The 23,855-nt window shown below is 41.5% G+C and overlaps 1 protein-coding gene across 2 annotated transcripts in view; it reads right to left on the bottom strand.

The window, feature by feature from the left end:
- Positions 1-23,855, bottom strand: part of EFNA2 (ephrin A2) — a 395,967-nt gene that overhangs the window by 248,148 nt on the left and 123,964 nt on the right. Inside the window, exon 1 of one of the 2 annotated variants that reach the window (XM_070745465.1) lies at positions 19,213-19,559. The exons of the other annotated variant lie outside the window; for it this stretch is intronic. The gene's annotated coding sequence lies outside the window, so the exon portion shown is untranslated. Of the gene's footprint in view, positions 1-19,212; positions 19,560-23,855 lie in introns of those variants that run through there. 2 annotated transcript variants of the gene reach the window in all.

Below are 23,855 nucleotides of genomic sequence, written 5' to 3'. Positions count from 1 at the left end.
TTTCGGGGCTTCGCACAAATCACGCTTGCAGCCGAGGCGACAGCTGCAGTTCCGGCGAGCGAGGCACTCTGCACATCCTCAGAGGGATAAACGCGGGGAATACACGGCCCGCCTCTGCCACAGATGATTGATATCCGGCAGGGAGCAGCAAATTTGGTAATTCATCTTCGGCTAATCCTCAACAACTTTGCTTCACGTTTAAAATCCAGGCCTACACTGGCTGCCGATCAATTTCCGGTCACAATTCAAAGTGTTGGTTATGACTTATAAAGCCCTACATGGCATCGGACCAGAATACCTTCGGAACCGCCTTCTTCCGCATGAATCCCAGCAACCGGTTAGGTCCCACAGAGTTGGCCTTCTCCGGGTCCCGTTGACTAAACAATGTCGTTTGACGGGACCCAGGGGAAGAGCCTTCTTTGTGGCGGCCCCGGCCCTCTGGAATCAACTCCCTCCAGAGATCAAACTGCCCCCACTCTGAAGACCTATCTATGTCGCCAGGCACAGGGTAACTAATATACCCCCTTTGGCTAGTACATTCAGAAGGTTCAAACTGAGGAAGGCAGAGTTAGAGGCAGTCTTCGACTTATCACCACAACTGGGGTTAGAACTTCCATCCCTAAACAATATGGGCGTTAAGCAAGCCCAAAGCTAATTTTACGACTCTTATCCCGCTGTATAGAGTGCTGGTGAGACTCCGTTGGAATACAGTGTTCAGTTCTGCAGAGCTCACTTACAAAAAGATGTTGACAAAATTGAACGGGTTCAAAGACGGGCTACACAAATGGTGGAAGGTCTTAAGCATAAAACGTATCAGGAAAGACTTCATGAACTCAATCTGTATAGTCCAGAGGACAGAAGGAAAAGGGGGGACATGATAGAAACATTTAAATAAGTTAAAGGGTTAAATAAGGTCCAGGAGGGAAGTGTTTTTAATAGGAAAGTGAACACAAGAACAAGGGGGCACAATCTGAAGTCAGTTGGGGGAAAGATCAGAAGTAATGTGAGAAAATATTATTTGGCTAAAAGAGTAGTAGATGCTTGGAACAAACTTCCAGCAGACGTGGTTGGTAAATCCACAGTAAATGAATTTAAATTAAACATGCCTGGGATAAACATATATATCCATCATAAGATAAAATACAGGAAATAGTATAAGGGCAGACTAGATGGACCAGGAGGTCTTTTTCTGCCGTCAATCTTCTATGTTTCTGTGTTATTGTTGTGGTCGTTAAGTGCATCCAGATTCACCAACTTGACTGTGCTTGTGGGAAGCACCTTGATTCACAAGTGGCAACCCCAGGAGATCCTGGAAGCTTGCAAGCTTCAATAATGCCTGCACAGGAGTTTTGATCCCGTGAACAGAGGGAGACTGCAACTGTTGTTAAGTGTGAGGACCGGTCGTTAAGTCGAGGGCTGCCTGGAATCCCTTCTTCCCGCAAGTCCATTCCTGTCTCTGCAAACAAGAAGGGGATTTTTCGAAGTTGCCACCGGACTGAATTTGCAGAAGCCCGTGTTTAATTTGGCCGATTAATTTGGTTCCTCATTTAGTGCGTTTTCTGGACTTAATCAATCCCCTGAATCGTAAACTATCCAAATGGGCATGAAATGCCATGTCATTAAAAAAGAGTCCAACAATTAAAACAAACTGAGCTTAGCATGTTGTGTGAATTCAGAGAAGGGGGGGGGGAGAGATGAGAGAGAAAGAGAGGGGGGAAAGTGAGAGAGAGAAAGAGATGAGACAGAGAGGGGGGAAGAGAAAGGGAGAGAAGAAAAAGACATATACATGAGAGACAAAGAGAGGAGAGAGAGAAAGAGAGAAAGGAGAGAGAGAGGGGAGAGAGAAAGAGGGGAGAGAGAAAGAGAGGAGAGAGAGAAGAAAAAGGGAGAGGAGAGAGAAAAAGAGAGAGAGAGTGGGAAGAGGAGAGAGAAAGGGAGAGATGATAGAGAGAGGGGGGGGAGAGAGAGAGAAAAGAGAGAGGAGAGAGAAAGGGATAGAGAGAGAGAAAGAAAGAGAGGGGTGAGAGAGAGAGAAAATAGATAAGAGAGAGAAAGGGATAGAGGAGAGAGAAAGAGAGGGGAGAGAGAGAGAAAAGAGAGAGGAGAAAGAGAAAGGGAGAGAGGAGAGAGTGAGAAGGAGAGAGTGGGAAGAGAAGAAAGGGAGAGATGAGAAAGAGAGAAAGAGAGAGGGGAGGGAGAAGAAGAGAGAGAGAAAGAGAGAGGGGGAGAGAGAGAAAGGGAGAGAGGAGAGAGAAATAGGGGTGGAAGAAAGAGGGAAGAGAGAGAAAAGAGAGAAAGAGAGAGGCAGGAGAGGGGGGAGAGAAAGAAGGGAAGAGAAGAGAGAGAAAGGGAGAGAAGAGAGAGAAAGAGAGAAAGGGAGAGAGGAGAGAGAAAGGGGGGGAGAGAAGAGAGAGAAAAGAGAGAGAGAGAAAGGGATAGAGAGAGAGAAAGAAAGAGAGGGGTGAGAGAGAGAAAAGAGAGAGGAGAGAGAGAAAGGGATAGAGGAGAGAGAGAGAAAGAGAGGGGTGAGAGAGAGAGAAAATAGATAAGAGAGAGAAAGGGATAGAGGAGAGAGAAAGAGAGGGGGAGAGAGAGAGAAAAGAGAGAGGAGAAAGAGAAAGGGAGAGAGGAGAGAGTGAGAAGGAGAGAGTGGGAAGAGAAGAAAGGGAGAGATGAGAAAGAGAGAAAGAGAGAGGGGAGGGAGAAGAAGAGAGAGAGAAAGAGAGAGGGGAGAGAGAGAGAAAGGGAGAGAGGAGAGAGAAATAGGGGTGGAAGAAAGAGGGAAGAGAGAGAAAAGAGAGAAAGAGAGAGGCAGGAGAGGGGGAGAGAAAGAAGGGAAGAGAAGAGAGAGAAAGGGAGAGAAGAGAGAGAAAGAGAGAAAGGGAGAGAGGAGAGAGAAAGGGGGGGAGAGAGAGAGAGAAAAGAGAGAGAGAGAAGGGATAGAGAGAGAGAAAGAAAGAGAGGGGTGTGAGAGAGAGAGAAAGAGAGAGGAGAGAGAGAAAGGGATAGAGGAGAGAGAGAGAAAGGGAGAGGGGGAGAGAGAGAGAGAAAATAGATAAGAGAGAGAAAGGGATAGAGGAGAGAGAAAGAGAGGGGAGAGAGAGAGAAAAGAGAGAGGAGAAAGAGAAAGGGAGAGAGGAGAGAGAGTGAGAAGGAGAGAGTGGGAAGAGAAGAAAGGGAGAGATGAGAAAGAGAGAAAGAGAGAGGGGAGGGAGAGAAAGGGAGAGAGGAGAGAGAAATAGGGATGGAAGAAAGAGGGAAGAGAGAGAAAAGAGAGAAAGAGAGAGGCAGGAGAGGGGGAGAGAAAGAAGGGAAGAGAAGAGAGAGAAAGGGAGAGAAGAGAGAGAAAGAGAGAAAGGGAGAGAGGAGAGAGAAAGGGGGGAGAGAAGAGAGAGATGAGACAGATGAAAGAGAAAGATGAGAAAGAAAGAGGGAGAGAAAAGAGAGGGGGGAGAGAGAGAGGAGGGAAAGGGAGAGAGGAGAGAGAGAAGGGAGAGAAAGAGAGATAGAAAGAGCGAGTGGGAAGAGAAGAAAGGGAGAGATGATAAAGAGAGAAAGGGAGAGAAGAGAGAGAAAGAGAGGGGAGAGAGAGGAAAGAGAGAGGGGAGGAGAGAGAGAAAAGTGAGGAGAGAGAGAAAGGGAAAGAGGAAAGGGGTGGAAGAAAGAGGGGGAGAGAGAAAAGAGAGAGAAAGGGAGAGGAGAGAGAGAAAGACAGAGGGGAGAGGGGGGGAGAGAAGGGAAGAGAGAGAAGAGAGAGTGTGTGTGTATGAAGAGAGAGAAGAAAGGGAGAGATGAGAGAATGAGAGAAAGGGAGAGAGAGAGAGAAAGAGAGAGGAGAGATGAGAGAAACGGGTGGAAGGAAGAGGGGAGAGAGAAGAAAGAGAGAAAGGGAGAGATGAAAGAGATGAAAGAGAAATGAGAAAGAAAGAGAGGGGAGAAAAAAGAGAGAGAGAGAGAGAGAGGAGGGAAAAGGAGAGAGGAGAGAGAGAAGGGAGAGAAAAAAGGGAGAGAAAGAGAGAGTGTGAGAGAATGAATTCTATCAGTTACTTAGCCAAATCTAATTATTTTCCTCTGAATACGGAGCTGTTTATAGTGAAGTAAGGTGTGAAATGAGCAACACTTCAGAACTCAACACCCTGCTTCTCACTCTGAACTTACCACCAACTAGAAACGGAAGCAAGATAAGAGAATAACTTCCCAAATCCCTGATTTTGGGGGGGTTTCCCCCCTCCAAGCCTCTAAATGGCCACTGGCGAGAAGGGATAAACACCAGGAATGATCCAGCAAGATCCTTCTTACGTTAATCCCTGCTAATCAAAAAAACGAAGCTTCCGTATTTAGTGAGGGCTTCTAAGCATCCCATCTTGGAGACAGGCATCCTGATTTTTTTATACATGCGATATTTATTATACGTACGATGTTTTTACATATACAGTATATGATATTTTCCAAAGCACCAGAGGACAGGAAGAGAAACAATGGAGGGAAACTAACCGAGGATAGAAGCAACCTGAAAATGAAGGAGAAATTTCCTAACAGTGGAAACAATTAACCAGCAGAACAGGTTTTATTGGTGTTTCATCACTGGAAATCTTTAAGAAAAGACTGGACGACCACCTGTGTGAAATGGTATAGGGCCATAGAAACATAGAAGATTGAGGGCAGAAAAAGACCTCCTGATCCATCTACTCTGCCCTTATACTATTTCCTGTATTTTATCTTAGGGTGGATTTATGTTTATCCCAGGCATGTTTAAATTCAGCTACTGTGGATTTACCAACCAGTCTGCTGGAAGTTTGTTCCAAGCATCTACTACTCTTTCACTCAAATAATATTTTCTCACATTGCTTCTGATCTTTCCCCCAACTAACCTCAGATTGTGCCCCCTTGTTCTTGTGTTCACTTCCCTATTAAAAATCACTTCCCTCCTGAACCTTATTTAACCCTTTAACCTATTTAAATGTTTCGATCATGTCCCCCCCCTTTTCCTTCTGTCCTCCAGGCTAAACAGATTGAGTTCATGGAGTCTTTCCTGATAAGTTTTATGCTTAAGACGTTCCACCATTTTTGTAGCCCGTCTTTGGACCCGTTCAATTTCATCCATATCTTTTTTGTAGGGTTAAAAAAGGTTCAGGAGGGAAGTGTTTTTAATAGGAAAGTGAACGCAAAAACAAGGGGGCACAATCTGAGGTTAGTTGGGGGGAAGATAAGAAGCAACGTGAGAAAATATTATTTTACTGAAAGAGTAGCAGATGCTTGGAACAAACTTCCAGCAGACGTGGTTGGTAAATCCACAGTAGCTGAATTTAAACATGCCTGGGATAAACATATATCAATCTTAAGATAAAATAAAGGAAATAGTATGAGGGCAGACTAGATGGACCATGAGGTCTTTTTCTGCCGTCAATCTTCTATGAAATTCCTAAGCCAGCCATGGAGTTGACTTGTAAATGTGAAAAAATGGTCATCAGCCACGTTTTTTCAGCGATGACGTAACTTTGAATGCTCACTAAACGAACTGTTGTAAGTCAAGGGCTGCCTGCATAGCCTTACAAATAAAAGTAGAATTTGTTCATTGTTCATTTGAATAGAGTCGAATATACAGTGTTCCCCTCGACTTTCGCGGGTTCAAACTTCGCGAAACGGCTATACCACGGTTTTTCAAAAATATTAATTAAAAAATACTTTGCTGTTTTTTTCCCTATACCATGGTTTTTCCCGCCCGATGATGTCATACGTCATCGCCAAACTTTCATCTGCCTTTAATAAATATTTTTTTAAATAAACTTTAATAAATAAACAGGGTGAGTAATAATCAAAATGGTTGCTAAGGGAATGAGAAATTGCAGTTTAGGGGTTTAAAGTGTTAAGGGAAGGCTTGGGATACTGCTCATAGCCAAAAATAGTGTATTTACTTCCGCGTGTCTACTTCGCGGAAATTCGACTTTCGCAGGCGGTCTCGGAACGCATCCCCCGCGAAAATCGAGGGAACACTGTATATCCATCCTAATACAGGAAATAGTATAAGGGCAGACTAGATGGACCATGAGGTCCTCTGCCGTCAATCTTCTATGTAAAATAGATTTGTCCATTTATGCAACATCCTATTCAATACGTGGGAGACCCCCATTCTTCTGGATTACTGTAACTATCTCAGATTTAAATCTACCCCACTTCATCCAGGAACTTGGGTCTAGAAAGAGGAGATCCTTTTTATTATAGGTTAATCTTCTCTTTCTAATTGCTTTTTAATATTGTAGTACTAATTGGATTATATTACTGTTCTTTTTTTATATATGCTGTGAACCACCCCGAGTCCTCGGAGAGGGGCGGCATAGAAATCCAATCAATCAATTAAATAAATGAATGAATGAATGAAGAAATAAAGAAAGAAAGAAAGAAAGAAAAAGAAAGAAAAAGAAAGAAAGAAAGAAAAATAAAGAACAATAAATAAAATAAAATAAAATAAATAAAGTAAAGTAAAATAAAATAAAATAAATAAATAAATATTCCCCCACTTACTGCCATGTACCTGCCCCAATTAATCACAAATCGTATCTGCGTAATTTTGGGCCATACACCAGAAGACTATGAGTTCTAGCCCCCCCAACCACACACACACACACACACACACACACACACACACACTGAGTCACAAAGCCGGCTGTGAGTCTTTGAGCCAAACACCAGGAGATGCTGAGTTCTTAGTGCTGCCTTAGGCACAAAGCCGGCTAGGTGACCTTGGGCCAGCCTCTCCCTATCTCTCGTCGCAACCCTAAAAATAATAAAGCCATGCCGAGTCACTTCTTGCAAAAGGCTGCCAAGAAAATTTCACAGCTTTGTCCCGGCATCCACCCGGAGTCAACATTGACTTGAATGCACACATATTTTTTTTAAAAAAGAGAGAAATAAAATTGTGTGAGCCACCAGCACAACAGGTATCGTTATGATCCCAAACTGGACTTCTCCAAAGCTGGACATTGTCTTAACACCTTGTCAAGTTTTGTTTCCTTTTCCAACCACCCTTCTTTGCTCTAAAAAACAGTGGTGTTTTTTTCTTTTCAACCTTGGCCACTTTAATATGTGGGAACGACAACTCCCAGAATTCCCCAGCCAACTTTACTTAGTTGGGGAATTCTGGGAAATAAAGTCTATACACCTTTAAATAGCCAAAGTTGGTGGGACATTAGAACCCTACAGGAAGGTGCTTCATCAGTAAAGTCGTCAACATTTTATGGGCAAACAAAAGAAAATGGATAATTATTGTATTATATACAATTATTGTATTATATAATGTAGATGGAAGGTATATAATATTGAACATGTTTTTGAGTGGAGAATTTTTTTAAAAAAATCAACCCGGGGGGGAGGCATTTTATGAGCGAACAATTTACAGGTAGTCCTCGATTTGTGACCACAAGGAAATGTTATGACTGCAATGTATGAATGTGAATGAATAGTTTTAAGACATGGATTTTTAGGGTTGCTATTTTAATATGTCTAGTGGGTTTTAGATTGTTTCCTCCCAGGAGATTCCTAGAGAGGCACCACAGAGGCTTCTTCCCACCTATTACAGCCCTGTTTCTTCCCAGGAGATTCCTAGAGAGGATCCATGGAGGCTTCTTCCCAGCTTTTCCGGCCCTGTTTCCTCCCAGGAGATTCCTAGGGACCCCACAGAGGCTTCTCCCCGCGTTTTCCGGCCCTGTTTCCTCCCAGGAGATTCCTAGAGAGGTCCCACGGAGGCTTCTTCCCAGCTTTTCCGGCCCTGTTTCCTCCCAGGAGATTCCTAGAGAAACCTCACGGAGGCTTCTCCCCACGTTTTCCGGCCCTGTTTCCTCCCAGGAGATTCCTAGAGAGGCCCCACGGAGGCTTCTCCCCGTGTTTTCCGGCCTTGTTTCCTCCCAGGAGATTCCTAGAAAGGCCCCAAGGAGGCTTCTCCCTGCCTTTTCCAGCCTTGTTTCCTCCCAGGAGACTCCTAGAGAGGCCCCACGGAGGCTTCTCCCCGTGTTTTCTGGCCTTGTTTCCTCCAAGGAGATTCCTAGAGAGGCCCCACAGAGGCTTCTCCCCACGTTTTCCGGCCCTGTTTCCTCCCAGGAGATTCCTAGAGAGGCCCCACGGAATCTTCTCCCTTCATTTACCGGCCCTGTTTCCTCCCAGGAGATTCCTAGAGAGACCCCACAAAGGCTTCTCCCCGCCTTTTCTGGCCCTGTTTCCTCCTAGGAGATTACTAGAGAGGCCCCAGGGAGGCTTCTCCATGCCTTTTCCAGTTACAGTTTCGGAGGCTCCAGTTTGTAAGTGGAAAATGGTTTTTGAGAAGAGGCAAAAAAAATCTTGAACGCTCGGTTCTTATCTAGAAAAGTTTATAAGTAGAGACGTTCTTAGGTAGAGGTACCACTGTAAAATAAAATAAAATAAAATAAAATAAAATAAAATAAAATAAAATAAAATAAAATAAAATAAAATAAAATAAAATAAAATAAAATAAAATAAAATAAAATAAAATAAAATAAAATAAAATAAATTAAAATAAAATAAAATAAAATAAAATAAAATAAAATAAAATAAAATAAAATAAAATAAAACAATACTGTTTCAGATGGCCATGGTGTTTCCTCTAATTAATAATATCCTGGCCCTAAATCAAAATAAGTCCATCCCGCACTATCTGTTCCATCAGATAGCAAACAGAAGAGCCTTCCCCATCAACCGTTAGCGGATGCTAAAAATTGGGAATGACAGGGACCAAATCCAAGGCTGTAGGCTGGTACTTTCCCACGCTTCTACATTTTAGGCTAATGGTTTTCATGGTTTTAGTTTATTTGTATGAATTTATCTTTTCTGTCTTTACATGTGTGAGCTGCCCCGAACCAAGCAAGTGAGAAACGGCGGGCGGTTTATATAAATGGAACGAAGTAAATAAAAATAAAACTCCACGTTTTGGGGTATAGAAAACATCTGTCTATTTAGCCTTATTGTCTTGTCCTCCTTTTAAAAATATGTATATATATATGAGCACGCGTAGACTTTCCCCTTGATTCTGCTTTGGGAAGCTGACAGCAAGACAAACAATAGGATTCTTAATGACTTTCGCTGATACCCAAATAGCCTGCAATTGCCAGCGATGAAATCATAAAATCACATTCACTATTGCTATAAAACACACCCCATGTTGCTTTATATGGACTCCAGCTCCGGAGATATTGGCTGGCAGTGGAAAACAGACGGCACGGATTTAAAAATATATATATATATATATCCATGTAAATAAATAGTCAGCCACATCTCCCTTCCGCTGATTAAAGGACTGAGCCTCAGGCGGAGCCCTCTGTCTATGCACAGAAGGACTCTTGCTTATTATCTTCAGCTCATCTCGTGTCTGGATTAAAGTTTACTTAACCCGAAATAGACTCCGCATGGTCACTTTTCATCGAATTGTAGCTACAGCTGTGAACTGCAGACAGAAATCCATGACACAATTTATTAGCTTGATTTACATGCCATCACCTTCTCCTTCGGGGTGAATGTTCGAGGCAGCTTAAAACCGAGACAAGGAAGGAAAGAAGGAAGGAAAAAAGGAAGGGGGGGGGGAGGAAGGAAGGAAAAAATATTGAAGAGGGAGGGAGAGGGAAATGATAGAAGGAATTAAGGTTGTAAGGAAGGAAGGAAGGAAGGAAGGAAGGAAGGAAGGAAGGAAGGAAGGAAGGAAGGAAGGAAGGAAGGAAGGAAGGAAGGAAGGAAGGAAGGAAGGAAGGAAGGAAGGAAGGAAGGAAAAATATTGAAGAGGGAGGGAGGGAAAGGATAGAAGGAATTAAGGATGTAAGAAAGGAAGGAGAGGGAGGGAGGGAGGGGAGGAAGGAAGGATGGATGGAAGGAAAGGAAAGAAGGAAGGAAAGAAGGAAGGAAAGAAGGAAGGAAGGAAGGAAAAAATATTGAAGAGGGAGGGAGAGGGAAAGGATAGAAGGAATTAAGGATGTAAGAAAGAAAGGAGAGGGAGGGAGGGGAGGAAGGAAGGAAGGATGGATGGATGGAAGGAAAGGAAAGAAGGAAGGAAAGAAGGAAGGAAAAATATTGAAGAGGGAGGGAGGGAAAGGATAGAAGGAATTAAGGATGTAAGGAAGGAAGGAGAGGGATGGAGGGGAGGAAGGAAGGAGAGGGAAGGAAGGAAGGAAGGAAATTAAAACATTAAAAATGCAAGGCTTACTTAAAAATGCTGTATATGCCAGCAGACAAAACTCATTGTAGAGAATAGTACATGGAAAAATGTATATAAAAGCCTTTGTTTTAATTAAACAAAAATAAATAGAATGCCTGGAAAGGATTGAAGTCAAAGGCTTACATACCTGCTTGGGGAATTTAAAAAGTTGAGTTCCAGCCCATGAAAAACAAATGATAAATCAATGATATTTTTTTTTTAATACACCTGAATGGGCTAACCTGGACAGAAGGTGATGGGGGCCAATGTCGCCTAAAACTTTATTCATGCTACACATTATTATCTTCAACGCAGATTAATTAATCCTACAGACCCTCGGCGGAAAGGATCGTACCTCTTTGGACGGACAGCCTTCTCAAAGCCGGCTCTGCCAAGAGAAATTTGGTAGTATGAAAGATATGAAAATCCAGATGTCGAGTTTCAAATTCTAATTTTTGGGACCATGCCTAATTAGCTAGGGAAGCTTACATTGTTGGTAGAAATAAAGGCAGAACATCAGACCTACGTGCCTCCACGCATCTGGAAACCAATAAATACCTAAATAAACAATATTTTGGAGGCTGCCCAAATTAGCATGCTGCATGCAATGACGAGACTCCAGATGTTTTCACTGAAAGCTACAAAATTGCCACAAAGAGAGGAAAAAAACCCAAAAAAAAGGCATAATATGTTTATAGTCCCTGAGATCTGGGGTAAATTGATATGGAAACTTGTTGAAGTGAAGATGGACCTTCCACTAATAATAGGAAGGAGAATACGGTTTATAAAGGGGCCACTGCTGTTTGTCTGTGGCAGCAAAAAACACCCCACAATCTCGTGGCACTTTAAAGACTAATTACATTTATTAGAATAGAATAGAATAGAATTTTTTTATTGGCCAAGTGTGATTGGACACACAAGGAATTTGTCTTGGTGCAGATGCTCTCAGCGTATATAAAATAAAATATACATTTGTCAAGAATCATGTGGTACGACACTTAATGATTGTCATAGGGGTCAAATAAGCAATGAAGAAGCAATATTAATAAAAATCTTAGGATATAAGCAACAAGTTACAGTCATACAGTCAACATGGGAGGAAATGGGTGATAGGAATGATGAGAAAAACTAGTAGAATAGAAGTGCAGATTTAGTAGAAAGTCTGACAGTGTTGAGGGAATTATTTGTTTAGCAGAGTGATGGCGTTCGGGAAAAAACTGTTCTTGTGTCTAGTTGTCTTGGTGTGCAGTGCTCTGTAGCGACGTTTTGAGGGTAGGAGTTGAAACAGTTTGTGTCCAGGATGTGAGGGGTCAGTAAATATTTTCCCCACCCTCTTTTTGACTCGTGCAGTATACAGGTCCTCAATGGAAGGCAGGTTGGCAGCAATGGTTTTTTCTGCAGTTCTGATTCTCCTCTGAAGTCTGTGTCGGTCCTGTTGGGTTGCAGCACCAAACCAGACAGTTATAGAGATGCAGATGACAGACTCAGTGATTCCTCTGTAGAACTGAATCAGCAGCTCCTTGGGCAGTTTGAGCTTCCGCCTCCCTGGACTTAATGAGACGTACGCAGAATTATCCTCCGTGTCTATTGTTCGTAAGGAGCGGAAATCGTAAAGAAGATCAGAGGGAAGTCGAATGCAGATGAAGATCATGGTCTATCGATAGCGGCCTTTCACAAAAGTGTGGCCAGGTGTGACATGGATGCTTCTGCGCGGACGAACGTATTAGCACGTGGTGGAGTAGATTTTTTAAAATGGAAGAAAAGATAAGATAACAAAGTAACCAAGTTGGAAGGTCATCTAGTCCAACCTCACTGCTCAAGCAGGAGTCCTTACACCATGAGCCTCGGTGGGGCAGTGGTCAGTGTCAGTGTACGCAGCTTCTGCTCTGGCAATCTCACGCTACTCACCAGAGCCTACAAAACATTTGCCAGACCCATCCTTGAATACAGCTCATCTGTCTGGAACCCATACCACATCTCGGACATCAACACCCTAGAAAATGTCCAAAGATATTTCACCAGAAGAGCCCTTCACTCCTCCACTCGAAACAGAATGCCCTACGAAAGCAGACTATCAATCCTAGGTCTAGAAAGCTTAGAACTACGTTGCCTAAAACACGATCTAAGTATTGCCCACAAGATCATATGCTGCAATGTTCTACCTGTCAATGACTACTTCAGCTTTAACCGCAACAACACAAGAGCACGCAACAGATTCAAACTTAATATTAACCGCTCCAAACTTGACTGTAAAAAATATGACTTCAGCAGCCGAGTTGTCGAAGCATGGAACTCATTACCTGGCTCAGTAGTGTCAACCCCTAACCCCCAACAGTTTTCCCTTAGACTATCCACGATTGACCTCTCCAGGTTCCTTAGAGGTCAGTAAGGGGCGTGCATAAGTGCACCAGTGTGTCTTCCATCCCCTGTCCAATTGTCTCTCCTTATCTCATTTATCTTTTCTTCCTTTCTAATATGTTCACCTATACTTTTATATCTTCTCTTCTATTCTTTTCTTTACTTATATTATTACATATCTTTCTCTTCAATGTGTATTATGTATTGGAATGAATGAATGAATGAATGAATGAATGAATGAATGAATGAATGAATGAATGAATGAATGAATAAATAAATAAATAAATAAATAAATAAGCAAGCTACTTCTGCTGATCACTGGCTGCCAGCAGTTGGGCAGATCGAATCTGAGTAGGCTCAAGGTTGACTCAGCCTTCCATCCTTCCAAGGTGGGTAAAATGAGGAGCCAGATTGTTGCTGACTCTCTGTAAACTGCTTAGAGAGGGCTGTAAAGCACTGTGAAGCGGTATATAAATCTAAATGCTATTGCTATTTCTGACAAATGGCCAGCCAATCTCCTCTTGAAAGTCTCAAGATTTGACGGCAGAAAAAGACCTCATGGTCCATCTAGTCTGCCCTTATACTATTTCCCGCATTTTATCTTAGGATGGATCTGTGTTTATCCCAGGCATGTTTAAATTCAGTTACTGTGGATTTACCAACCACGTCTGCTGGAAGTTTGTTCCAAGCATCGACTACTCTTTCAGTAAAATAATATTTTCTCATGTTGCTTCTGATATTTCCCCCAACTAACCTCAGATTGTGTCCCCTCGTTCTTGGGTTCACTTTCCTATTAAAAACACTTCCCTCCTGGACTTTATTTAACCCTTTAACATATTTAAATGTTTCGATCATGTCCCCCTTTTCCCTTCTGTCCTCCAGACTATACAGATTGAGTTCATGAAGTCTTTCCTGATAGGTTTTATGCTTAAGACCTTCCACTATTTTTGTAGCCTGTCTTTGGACCCCTTCAATTTTATCAATATCTTTTTGTAGGTGAGGTCTCCAGAACTGGACACAGGATTCCAAATGGGGTCTCCCCAGCGCTCTATATAGCGGGATCACAATTTTGAGCCCTACTACTCTTCTGTAGTCTTCTATATGCTGGGGCAATTTAGTTCTTGGCTCTAATGGCTGTTCTACTATGAATACTACATCACCTGCAAATGCTTGAAGTTTATAGACTTCTTTTTTAATTTGTAAACCTTTTATTTCCTGATTGGCTCTAATCTTAATTAATAATATTTCTAAGGTCAGGATGTATAACAAGGGGCTTGAGGACATTTTTGCCCCACTCCCTTCATAATATTTAAATTTCTGGTGATCTCCATTTATTATTATCCTTGCCGTTTGAGTTGTGCATATTTTTTCAACCATTCCTGTACGTTTTTCTCCAAAGTTCATTTTTTTCAATTGTAAAATTATGAATTTCCAAATTAAATTGTTGAAGGCCTTCTGCACATCGAGAAAAATTAGGGATGTTTGTTTTCCAGGGTGGGCTTCATAGTATTCCAATGTATCGATTACACCGGTCAACACAAAAAAACCATCAGCAAAAGTAATATGTCTGTTTTATGGAGTTTGATGTGCTGATTCCAAAAATATGTTTAGTTTTGCTCTGCCACCTAAAGTGTCTCATATAGAAGTATTTTTGTTATTATGTTATTTCTGATATATAGATTACAACATAATCATTACTACATAATGATTGCTACATAATCTTTATTTATTTATTTATTTTGGGGGGGACATAAATTTTTTATTATTTTTTCACACCTTACAGAGATTAAAATTCACATACCTTCAATTTAAAATACAATATAATATCAATAGCTAAATTCTTAATCAAAGTTTCCTAATTATTTACCTATTTTATGCTGGTACACATCATTCATCTTGTGCTAATTTAAAAAATTATTTTCTGCGTTCACTCAAATTCAAAATGCTATTAGCTATCCAAATTTCTCTTGGCTATTTGCTTTTTTGTACTAAAACTATGTCATCGTGCTTCAATCCATTTCTTACATTCTTACTGAAACTCATTCCTGCTTTTTAAACACCCTCATTTTATCGTAGCTGCCCTTAACAAAGAAAGTTCCAAGTTTACTTCTCTTTGTACATAATTTTCTTAATGTCGCCAGTATATTTCCTATACCTTGCTTTCTATGCTGCTTCGTGGTAACTATACCTGCTACAGAAAAACTATATACATTTTTAAAATCAAAACAAAAAATAATTCAGGAAAGTACAAGGTCAACTGCGATGATTTACAAAAAATATTTTTTTGTAAACCTGTGTTATTGTTCTTATATAATTTTTTTTAATTCCTTCTTGGGAGGAAACCATTTTGGTCCGCATGCATTATTTCCTTTAGAGCTTTTTAACGTCTTTCCGAGATGATAGTTGCAAATATCTCGTAGCCCACGTTCAATAGCAAAATAGGCCTATAGTTTCTAATTTGTGTGGGGTCTGTGTCTTCCTTGGGGATAAGTAAAATAAGGGCCTCTGTCCAAGACTGTGGTATATTTGCATTAATTAGTGCATCATTAAAAAATTCCAACATTAAAGTGTCTAGCGGTTCTTGTATTTTCTTGTAGAATTCGACCGGTATTCCATCTGGGCCTGGTGATTTGTTATTCTATTTGTTTTTGCCTCGCCTCTACCAACTCCATCATTGTTATTTTCTTATTGAGGTATTCCCTTCTTGAGTCGACTATTTCAATTAAGTTTGTTCCATCTACATATTGTTAAAATACACTGCTCAAAAAAATAAAGGGAACATTCAAATAACACTTCCTAGATCGGAATGAATGAAATATTCACATTGAATACTTTGTTCTGTACAAAGTTGAATGTGCACAACAGCATGAGAAATTTATTTATTTATTTATTTATTTATTTACTTACTTACTTACTTACTTACTTACTTATTTATTTATTTATAGAAACATAGAAGACTGACGGCAGAAAAAGACCTCATGGTCCATCTAGTCTGCCCTTATACTATTTCCTGTATTTTATCTTACAATGGATATATGTTTATCCCAGGCATGTTTAAATTCAGTTACTGTGGATTTACCAACCATGTCTGCTGGAAGTTTGTTCCAAGGATCTACTACTCTTTCAGTAAAATAATATTTTCTCATGTTGCCTTTGATCATTCCCCCAACTAACTTCAGATTGTGTCCCCTTGTTCTTGTGTTCACTTTCCTATTAAAAACACTTCCCTCCTGAACCTTATTTAACCCTTTAACATATTTAAATGTTTCGATCATGTCCCCCCATAAATAATAAATTATTTACTTATTTATTTATTTATTCAATTTTTATGCTACCCTTCTCCTTAGACTCAGGGCGGCTTACAACATGTTAGCAATAGCACTTCTTAACAGAGCCATCCTATTGCCCCCACAATCCGGGTCCTCATTTTACCCACCTCGGAAGGATGGGAGGCTGAGTCAACCTTCAGCCGGTGATGAGATTTGAACTGCTGACCTTCAGATCTACAGTCAGCTTCAGTGGCCTGCAGTACAGCACTCTACCTGCTGGGCCACCCCGGCTCATTTGATTGTCAATCAGTATTGCTTCCTAAGTGGACAGTTTGATTTTACAGAAGTTTAAGAACATAAGAGCATAAGAAGAGCCAGGCTGAATCGGGCCAAAGCCCATCGAGTCCAGCATTCTGTGTCCCACAGGGGCCCACCAATTGTCCATGGGGATCTTGAGCAGAAAGAGAAGGCAAAACCCTCCCTTTCCCCTGACCCCCAACAAATGGGACCCAAGGGAATCCTGTCTGCCTCAACCAACATAGAGGCGGCACTTGGACATCCGTTTCAATAACCACTGATACACTTGGCATCCATGAATCTGTCTAATCCTGCCTTGAAGCTTTCCAGGCTGACAGCTGTCACGACCTCTTCTGGAAGGGAATTCCATCAACCAAGGACCCTCTGGGTGAAGAAATATTTCCTTTGATTTGTCCTCGCTTTCTTACTATGAGCTTTAGGGAGGGCCCCCTTGTCCTAGTATTGTGTGATAGAGAAAAGAATTTTTCTCTATCCACCTTTTCTATCCCATGCATGATTTTATATCAATCAAGTCACCCCTTAAACGCCGTCTTTCAAGGCTGAAGAGACCAAGGCTGAAGAGACCAAGAGACCAAGGAATCATAAGGGAGGGGCTCCATTCCCTTGATCATTCTTGTTGCCCTTTTTTGCACTTTTTCCAGTTCCATTATATCCTTCTTGAGGTGCGGTGACCAGTAAGTTTGATTTACTTGGAGTTATACTGTGTTCTTTAAGTGTTCCCTTTATTTTTTTTAGTAGTGTATTATCCTCCATTATCCTCCAATCTGTGTAGTCTGGAGGACAGAAGGGAAAGGGGGGACAGGATCGAAACATTTAAATATGTTAAAGGGTTAAATAAGGTTCAGGAGGGAAGTATTTAAGTATTTATTAGATTTGTATGCTGCCCCTCTCCAAAGACTCGGGGCGGCACACAACAACAACAATACAATATACCAGTGATGGGCAACCTTTTGAGCTTGGTGTGTCAAAATTCGCCAAAAAACTGAGCTTAACTCGGGTGGTGTGTCACCTTGAGAAAAAAACTGGGCGGCATAGAAGTATATATATATATATATATAGGTAGGTAGGTAGGTAGGTAGATAGATAGACAGACAGATAAACAAACAAAAATAAATAAATAAAAATAAAAATAAATAATAAATCCCTTCTTTTTTATTAAAAGAAATTAATAATAAAACAAAACAAAACTCTATTACTATTAAAACTAAAACAACCAGCAAATTCAAAAACATAACTATTAATAAAAACAGGTGAGGGTTGGGGGTTTTTCTCTCTGTTATTATGTTTATGTTTATGTTATTATATGTTTTAAATCAAGAGTCACTTCTCTCTCTCTTTCTCTCTTTCCTGTCATTCTCTGCCTCAATCATTTTCTCATTTCTCTTTTTTTTCTCCCCTTTATTCTATCATTTCTCTCTCTCTCTCTTTCTATCTTCTCTCTCACACTCTTTCTCTCTCTCTCCCTTCCTTTCTTTCCTTCTCTCTTCCTTCCACTTTTTTCTCTCTCTCTCTCTCTCCCTTCCTTTCTTTCTCTTCCTTCCACTTTTTTCTCTTTCTCTCTGTCTCCCTTCCTTTCTTTCTCTTCCTTCCACTTTTTTCTCTTTCTCTCTCTCTCCCTTCCTTTCTTTCTCTTCCTTCCACTTTTTTCTCTTTCTCTCTCTCTCCCTTCCTTTCTTTCTCTTCCTTCCACTTTTTTCTCTTTCTCTCTCTCTCTCTCCCTTCCTTTCTTTCTCTTCCTTCCACTTTTTTCTCTTTCTCTCTCTCTCCCTTCCTTTCTTTCTCTTCCTTCCACTTTATATTTATCTCTTCCTTCCTTCCTCTCTTCCTCCCTTTCTCTCTCCCTTTCGTTCACTTTTCTCTCTTCCAGCGGCCCCTGCGAGCCAACCACCGTTCGTGGTGGGCTCCGACGCTTGGCGCCGCGCCAATTAATATTCCCTCTAATTTTTTCCCGGTGTGGGCAGAAAAGTATAGTGTCTGAGCGGCAGTCCCTTTGGGACTGGGCAGCATAAAAGTAATAAATAAATATATAAATAAATAAATAAAAATAAATAAATAAATATTCATGCCTGAGCAGTGCTATGTATTTTGTCAATAGTTAATGAATCTAACAATAGAGGTTCTCAAATTCTGAAACAGATTCCTAAAAAGATAAACCAATTTATGTAACCCACTTTATGAATAAATTAATCCTTTCACTGGCATAAGGGCTAGGCAAGGAAATACTTTTAAATTTCATGTTATAATATATGTTAAATAAAACAATTACATAATTGTATAATTTAATTTTCAAATATTTAATTTAAAATATGATATTTATGACTATGTTTTGATGGGATGAATGAACTTGCTTACTTTTGTTGACATCTGAATCAATGTCTGATAATTGCAAAAAAACCTTGAGTCAGAGAAGTAGAAATGCCACAAACGTTTATCAGCACTGTCAATGAATTGATTATTAGGATTGGGTAAGAAGCTTTTTGAAAATACCTAAAAATGTTTCCATGCTAAAAAGCCAAAAATGTAAAAAATGATTTGAAATAGTAAATTTCACTATTAAAAAGTCACTCAAAAGATTATGGAATTACCAGTATGCTAGTGGGGATATATGAAACAAACATTTTCAACAGAAGCAATGCACAGTAACATTTGTTATCATAATTTAAATGATTTAGTTGGCAGCTCATACACTTCTTGCCGTTACTTAAAAAAAGAAGCTGAAAATTGGTTTGTAAGCATAGCAATGCTCACAATTCCAAATTTGATTATCATGTCTGAAACAAATATTTTTTAAAATTCCTACATACCACTTCCAAACCAATGTTGAACTTCTTACTTTATAGAGAAGAAAACAATTTCTAGCTTTGTTTTCCAAAACCCATAAACATTGAAAGAATTGCTATCTCCTCTTATAAATTCTGTGCAGTATTAGGAGAACTCGAGATCCGCCACCCACCTTACAGAGAGATACTGGTGCTCCGCCCCACTCCTCCTCCTCCCCCGGGATTTCCTCTTTCCCGCTCCAGACTTTCCCTTATTCCCCCTGCAAACAACACGGGGGGGAACTAGGCATCTCACCTCCCGCTTGTTCCTGGCTGTGCTTGTCCACCGGCTGTTCTCTCCGGCACCTGGGCCAGGCGGCTCAGGGGACGGCGTGGTGCTTTCCCCCGGCCCCAGCCCAGCCTGACCTTCACGCCAAGCGGTTTCTCAGCCGCTGGCGAGACTGTTCCCTCGGCATGGGTGGAGTGGGGAGGAGGAGGATGACTGGCTGCCCGGCACTTTGAAAATGCCGCCGCCGCCCCCCTCAGCAGGGGGGAGGGAGGAGGCCACTCCCCCCCCCCAGGAAAGAGTTGCAAAAAAGCAGCGCATTTGAAAAGCGCGCTGCTTTCTCGGAAAGCCGGCTTTCCTGGCCGGCACAGGGCTTTCCCGCCGAAAACACAACGGAAGATGACAGGCAGGGCAAAGCGGGGTGGAGCTACGGGAGGCTCAAGAAGGCAGCCCCGCGCTTTTCTTTCGGCGGAAGAGGAGGAGATCGGGCGGGCGGGGGCAGCGCCTTCTACTGCCGGCGCCTCCCCCCCCTGCGGGCTGGCAGGGGGATGGGGAGTGCACGCCCGTGGAAAAGGCTGCGCGGGGGGGGGGGGGTATTTTGGGGCGGGCGCTTCTTCCCTGACCGGACAGGCATGCTTGTGCTGCCAAAGGCAGCGTGTGGGCGAGCCTGCACTCTGCAGGCTCGCCCATACAGAAGGAGGAAGGAGGCAGCTGGGAGGCGGCCGCGTGTCACCGAAAATGGCCAGGCGTGTCAGTGGTGACACGCGTGTCATAGGTTCGCCATCACTGCAATATACAGAGTACAAATCCAATATAAATTAAAAATGAAATTTAAAACCGATCATTACTGCACAATCATACCATTCTCATGTATTACAGTCAGGAAAGAAGATGGTGGTGGAGGGAAGAGATAGTTATCCCCCCCATGCCTGGCGACATAGATAGGTCTTCAACATCTTGCGGAAGGCAGGAATAGTAGGAGCAGTTCGAATCTCTGGGGGGAGTTTGTTCCAGAGGGCAGGGGCCGCCACAGAGAAGGCTCTACCCCTGGGTCCCACCAGACAGCATTGTTTAGTCGACAGGACCCGGAGAAGGCCAACTCTGTGGAACCTGATTGGCTGCTGGGATTCGTGCGGCAGAAGGCGGTCCCGGGGGTATTCTGGTCCGATGCCATGTAGGCCTTTATAGGTCATTACCAATAATTTGAATTGTGACCGGAAATTGATCGGCAACCAGTGTAGGCCATGGAGTGTTGGCGAAACGTGGGCAGATCTTGGAAGCTCCACGATAGCTCTCGCAGCCGCATTCTGCACAATCTGAAGTTTCCGAACACTTTTCCAAGGAAGCCCCATGTAGAGAGCGTTGCAGTAGTCGAACCTCGAGGTGATGAGTGTTTTTAATAGGAAAGTGAACACAAGAACAAGGGGGCACAATCTGAGGGTAGTTGGGGGAAAGATTAGAAGCAACGTGAGAAAATATTATTTTACTGAAAGATACCAAAAGTGCACAAAAAGAAATGAGAAGTGGCAGATGGGGGCAAAACAATTGTAATATCGGCTTGCCGTTCCTTCTGTCCCACCCCATTTTAACTTGGAGAATATAGAAACATAGAAACATAGAAGTCTGACGGCAGAAAAAGACCTCATGGTCCATCTAGTCTGCCCTTATACTATTTTCTGTATTTTATCTTACAATGGATATATGTTTATCCCAGGCATGTTTAAATTCAGTTACTGTGGATTTACCAACCACGTCTGCTGGAAGTTTGTTCCAAGGATCTACTACACTTTCAGTAAAATAATATTTTCTCATGTTGCTTTTGATCTTTCCCCCAACTAACTTCAGATTGTGTCCCCTTGTTCTTGTGTTCACTTTCCTATTAAAAACACTTCCCTCCTGGACCTTATTTAACCCTTTAACATATTTAAATGTTTCGATCATGTCCCCCCTTTTCCTTCTGTCCTCCAGACTCTACAGATTGAGTTCATGAAGTCTTTCCTGATACGTTTTATGCTTAAGACCTTCCACCATTCTTGTAGCCCGTCTTTGGACCCGTTCAATTTTGTCTATATCTTTTTGTAGGTGAGGTCTCCAGAACGGAACAGGATTCCAAATGTGGTCTCACCAGCATTCTATATAGCGGGATCATAATCTCCCTCTTCCTGCTTGTTATACCTCTAGCTATGCAGCCAAGCATCCTACTTGCTTTCCCTACCGCCTGACTGCACTGTTCACCCATTTTGAGACTGTCAGAAATCACTACCCCTAAATCCTTTTCTTCTGAAGTATTTGCTAACACAGAACTGCCAATACAATACTCAGATTGAGGATTCCTTTTCCCCAAGTGCATTATTTTACATTTGGAAACATTGGAAATATCTCCAATTTTTTCCATAATAGGTGAGTGCACAAATCGTGCCGTTTTCAATACGGCGGCATTTCAACCCCCATTCCATTATTATTGAGCTGCTTGTGCCCACGATAAAAACACAGCCACAATTAACAAAATACACAAGCAACAACTGCATCAAAATTAAGTTTTTCTCTGGGGTTTCATTAACATGCATAAAAGCTTCTGTGCTCTTGTAAATCACACAGCAGCGTTGTAATCCGGTGTACGTTTAACCCTATCACGCACAAATTTTACCCCTGCGGGCCTTATTTTTGTTTTTAATGGAGCAACAACAAAATTTAAGTTGTCCATTCCCTGCTGGAAAGAAGATTGAAGGAAGCTAGAAAGCAGGAATCTGGTCAAAAACTTTGACCAAAAGAATTTCGGAAAGTTTTAAATTACTGTATTTTTATTTGGGAAATGTTTATATACACACCAACTTCCTTAACAGACTCAGAATTAAGAGAAAAATATGGAGGGGAAATCTTTTCCAGGATTTCAGCTCAAACAAATCTAGAACCAAACTTCCTTAACAGACTCCAAAATAAAGAAGAAAGTCTGAAATTATCTTTACGGGATTCCAGCTCAAACAAATATAAAAACAGAACATATTTGAACACCATCGGCATTGACTAAAATCACCACCGGTCAATTGCGAAAGGCAGCTTTATTTGAAACAGCTTACAACCTGGGACAAATAGCAATGGGACGAAGGTGCTGTATAGAGCGCTGGTGAGACCACATTTGGAGTACTGTGTTCAGTTCTGGAGACCTCACCTACAAAAAGATATTGACAAAATTGAACGGGTCCAAAGACGGGCTACAAGAATGGTGGAAGGTCTTAAGCATAAAACGTATCAGGAAAACTTAATGAACTCAATCTGTATAGTCTAAAGCAGTGTTTCCCAACCTTGGAAACTTGAAGATATTTGGACTTCAACTCCCATAATTCCCTAGGCAGCATTCGCTGGCTGGGGAATTCTGGGAGTTGAAGTCCAAATATCTTCAAGTTACCAAGGTTGGGAAACACTGGTCTAAAGGACAGAAGGAAAAGGGGGGACATGATCAAAATATTTAAATACGTTAAAGGGTTAAATAAGGTCCAGGAGGGAAGTGTTTTTAATAGGAAAGTGAACACAAGAACAAGGGGACACAATCTGAAGTTAGTTGGGGGAAAGATCAAAAGCAACATGAGAAAATATTATTTTACTGAAAGAGTAGTAGATCCTTGGAACAAACTTCCAGCAGACATGGTTGGTAAATCCACAGTAACTGAATTTAAACATGCCTGGGATAAACATATATCCATCCTAAGATAAAATACAGAAAATAGTATAAGGGCAGACTAGATACTAGACACAAGAACAGTTTTTTCCCGAACGCCATCACTCTACTAAACAAATAATTCCCTCAACACTGTCAGACTTTCTACTAAATCTGCACTTCTATTCTACTAGTTTTTCTCATCATTCCCATCACCCATTTCCTCCCATGTTGACTGTATGACTGTAACTTGTTGCTTATATCCTAAGATTTTTATTAATATTGCTTCTTCATTGCTTATTTGACCCCTATGACAATCATTAAGTGTTGTACGACATGATTCTTGACAAATGTATATTTTATTTTATGTACGCTGAGAGCATATGCACCAAGACAAATTCCTTGTGTGTCCAATCACCTGGCCAATAAAAATTCTATTCTATTCTATTCTATTCTAGATGGACCAGGAGGTCTTTTACTGCCGTCAGACTTCTATGTTTCTATGTAAAATCATGATTTATTTTAAAATACCGATTTCTGCCTCTTCAAGCAAGGCTGCCCAACTTTCTTATGCATTCCCGTAAGGCATTTAACCCAGTTGAGGTTTAGGAGGCTTACATCCACACACCTGTTAAAACTTTTCTCCCTGCTCACTTTGGACCGATTATCTACACGCATGTGTATTTTAGGGAGGGGAGGAAAAAGCTTGCCGTGTGGCACAATCCCGGCTCAAATGGTTCATTTAGGATTCCACCGACGGTGCAAAGCAAGGAAATGGATTAATTCCGTAATCAAGTTAAGCGTGTTGAGTGAACTCAGCCGCTCAGTCAATCTTAAGACAATATTGAGCCAAATGAATCGATGATGCGACTCAGCGTAAGCCTCCTTTTGCTGAAGACAGGCGAACCGACTTCGGCGAGATTCCCCTTTCCTGCAAAAATCATCTCGCAATAAATCTGGATGGACAGAGACGGCGGATTTGTGTAGGGAAGGCACACACCGACACCCTTGAAAATGT

The sequence above is a fragment of the Erythrolamprus reginae genome, chromosome 1, assembly GCF_031021105.1.
Source record: "Erythrolamprus reginae isolate rEryReg1 chromosome 1, rEryReg1.hap1, whole genome shotgun sequence".
NCBI lineage: Eukaryota > Metazoa > Chordata > Lepidosauria > Squamata > Dipsadidae > Erythrolamprus > Erythrolamprus reginae.
The sequence above is the reverse complement of the archived record's forward strand: the minus strand, read 5'-3'. Positions and strand labels throughout refer to the sequence as shown.